Genomic DNA, 3,378 nt, shown 5'->3' on the forward strand with positions numbered 1-3,378 from the left:
TGAGATTTCTACCTCAATCACTATCTGAGTAGTCAACAAGATTGAAGTTATTACTTGAATTATAGAATAAACCTTCTTGTATCATTACTTTGATGTAGCGAAGTATTCCCTTGGCTGCATTCAAGTGAGACTGATCTGATGTCTCCATATATCTACTAATAAGTCTTATTCCATAAAGTATATCCGGTCTAGTATATGTCTAGTATCTCAAGCTTCATACTAAGCTTTTAAAATAGGTTAGATCAACGTTTTCTACTTTACTTTTTCTTAATCCCACTTCATTTTCAACTAGAGTTGATACCAGATTGCAGCTTTCCATCTTGAATTTTTTAAGAATATTTGTGGCATGAGTACTCTGGGATACGAAAACCTCTTCTTTTTTCTGTGTCACTTCTAAGTAAAGAAAATGTGTCATTAAATCAATGTTTGTCATCTCAAACTCTTGTACCATACTTTTCTTGACATCTTTAAACATGGTAATATTATTGCCAATGAATATCAAGTCATCAACATATAGGCATGCATGCAAATAGTGTACTTCAATCACCTTCTTTTTTCACATACATTGTATGTTTATATGAATATTTTTTAAATATATTTTCTTGAAAATACCTATCAATTCTGGTATTCCAAGCACGCAAAGCTTGTTTCAAATCATAAAGAGCTTTCTTTATCTGGTATATTATGTCTTCATTATCAACTTCAACATATCCAAGTAGTTGTTCAATATAGATCTTTTTATCTAGAAAGCCATTAAAAAATGTTAGCTTCACTTGTATATTTGCATGCTTATATGTTGATGACTCGATATTCACTAGTAATAATCCTATCATGTTTGAACACCTCAAGAAGAACATGGTATAAAAATTTGAGATGACAAACATTGGTCTAATAACATATTTTTTTGGTTTAGAAGTGACACAAAAAGAAGAAGGGATTTTTTGTATCCCAAAGCAGTCATGCCACAGATATTTTTGAAAAATTCAACATGGAAAGCTATAATCTGATATCAACTCTAGTTGAAAATGGAGTGGAGTTGAGGAAGAGTAAAGTACAAAATGTTGATCCAACCTGTTTTAAAAGCTTAATAGGAAGTTTAAGGTACTTGACATGTACTAAACCGGATATACTCTATGAAATAGAACTTATTAACAGATATATGAAGACACTAGATCAGTCTCATTTGAATGTAGCCAAAAAAATACTTTGTTACATTAAAGGAATGATAAATGATGATAAATGAAGGTATGCTCTGTATTTCAAGTAAAAACTTTAATCTTATTAGTTATTCAGATAGTAATTGAGGTGGAGATCTAAATGGAAAAAAAAAAAGTACAACAGGATTTGTCTTTTCAATAGGAGATACATCTTCAATATAATTATTCAAGAAGCAAACAATAGTAGCATTATTAAGTAGTAAAATTGAATATGTTGTTGTCAACTCAGTTATATGCCATGTAATATGGTTAAAGAATATTCTAAAGCATATAGGATTTCCTCAAGAAAATTCTATAAAAAATTATGTTGATAATTGATCGGTGATTGCTTTAGCAAAGAACTCAAGGTGTCATGAAAGAAGTAAATATATTGATACGCATCATCATTTTATCTAAGAGCATGCGAAGAAAAAAAATTAAACTAATATTATGTAAAATAAAAGGACATTTATCATATTGAAGTTCATACTTAGCATGACATCTCTTAATTAAATTTAAAAGAAAGATTTGTTTTAGTAAATTCAATTTAAAAGGTTAATGAAGGCAATCATCAAATGTAGCCATTAACTACCTTCAGATTATTATCAACCATTTGTATTCACACTTGAAATTTAATTTTTTATATTTCTAATTTATGTATAAATAGAGAGTTAAGTTTATATTATTGTAAGTGAAAAATATAAGAGAGAATCACTAAAAAAAAGATGTGTTGAAGAGCATGTATAAGCTTCTTTTTTTATAAAATAAAACAATGTATTTTATCCTTTATCCTATCTTGTGTTTTAAAGCCACCATAAGTTACCTCTCCCACCAATACCTTTTAGCCGTAAGCTTCTCTACAAGCTACCCACAAATATCAAACACCACTATTTCTCAACCCAACTGCAATTTTATCCATTTGCTTGCTGTAAATCGAAAGGAAACGTCCTAATAACACATACAAGAGTGTGTAGGTTGGGAATCTGGCCATTGGAAATACTAGGTGATATCAGAACCTGTATTGACGGGATAGTTGTCCTTAAGTTCAAACAAGGTAAGGTAGGACCTATAGAATAGATTGGTAAATCTAATTTTTCTTTTAGTGCGTCGAAGACTTGGTATTCAAGCCCATAGACAGATTTGATTAGAAGAAAATGTGCGCTTGACACCTATGAAATGCTTTCCAACGTGAGCTGCATATATAACTTTTGCCTCATCTCCACGGAAGATTGTTCGAAGGTCAGCTACATGCTTTGAAGAAATTCCCTAAATGTGGTAAACAATCTATTCTCCATCATCAAAACATAGGTAAGCATGTATATAAAACATATACCAATTGCCATCAGTTATTTCTATTCGTCCAGTCCCAAAGGAATAAAAAATCAAATGGCAGAGTCAGAAAGAATATATGGATGTCATTCATTTCAGCCTAATGAGAGAAAAATCAGTATGAGAAGAGGCAACAAGGAACAATTTATGTTAAAAAACCAGATTAATAATACCTAACAATTTGGCTAGTGTCTGCAAACTGTTGGAGTATTGAAAATACAGTTGCCGACAATGTTCATGGAGTTGCCACTGCGATATTCCTCTTGTTTGCAATGGTAATTGCCCACGGTAGCTCAGCATCAGCTATGCTAGCAGTCACTAGCAGGTCAATTTGATCAGGTTGCTGTTCCTACGGACCTTCCATCTTCGTCATCACAGCCTCGTAGAATCCGCACCTCGAACAAGTTCAGATGGGATAACATGTAGTATCGAAGCAAATTGAATGGTGCTAGTTTTAGTATTAGAGTAAATGAGTCCAAGCCACTCCACAGTAACCAAAAAAAAAAGTAATGAGAATATCCTGTTTCTTGGAAGATAGTAATTAACTTGCAGAGATTCATCATGGGGTTGACGTGGCCTCTACCAGGATAGGGTACAGCCATCACATGACAACTGGTTCTTGATTGCTTATCGACGACGTCCATGTTAAAGTCCTACTGTGTATCTCCAATGATTTGTACGAAATAGTCAAATCAAGCAAGTCCAAGACTTGCATATGGTGTGCTTTTAAAAGAGTTTCAAAAGATGAAAGCATCACGACTCTAGTTGATTATGACAATTCTGTTTTATCTGTATGCTTCCAGAATAGTTGAGGAAATGTGACCCGTGAATGCTGCCAGCCTTTGGATCCATA

The 3,378-nt window shown here is 32.7% G+C and overlaps 1 long non-coding RNA gene across 1 annotated transcript; it reads right to left on the reverse strand.

Annotated features, from left to right (window-relative positions):
* Window positions 1-2,169: 2,169 nt before the first annotated feature.
* LOC105119977 (uncharacterized) lies at window positions 2,170-2,729 on the reverse strand. Its single transcript, XR_841225.1, has 2 exons — window positions 2,699-2,729; window positions 2,170-2,462 (listed from the first exon to the last, which is right to left on the reverse strand). It is a non-coding gene; the product is annotated as an uncharacterized LOC105119977 (long non-coding RNA).
* Between the last annotated feature and the right edge of the window lie 649 nt (window positions 2,730-3,378).

This window comes from Populus euphratica, unplaced genomic scaffold (assembly GCF_000495115.2).
Source record: "Populus euphratica unplaced genomic scaffold, PopEup_1.0 scaffold4236.1, whole genome shotgun sequence".
Lineage (NCBI taxonomy): Eukaryota > Viridiplantae > Streptophyta > Magnoliopsida > Malpighiales > Salicaceae > Populus > Populus euphratica.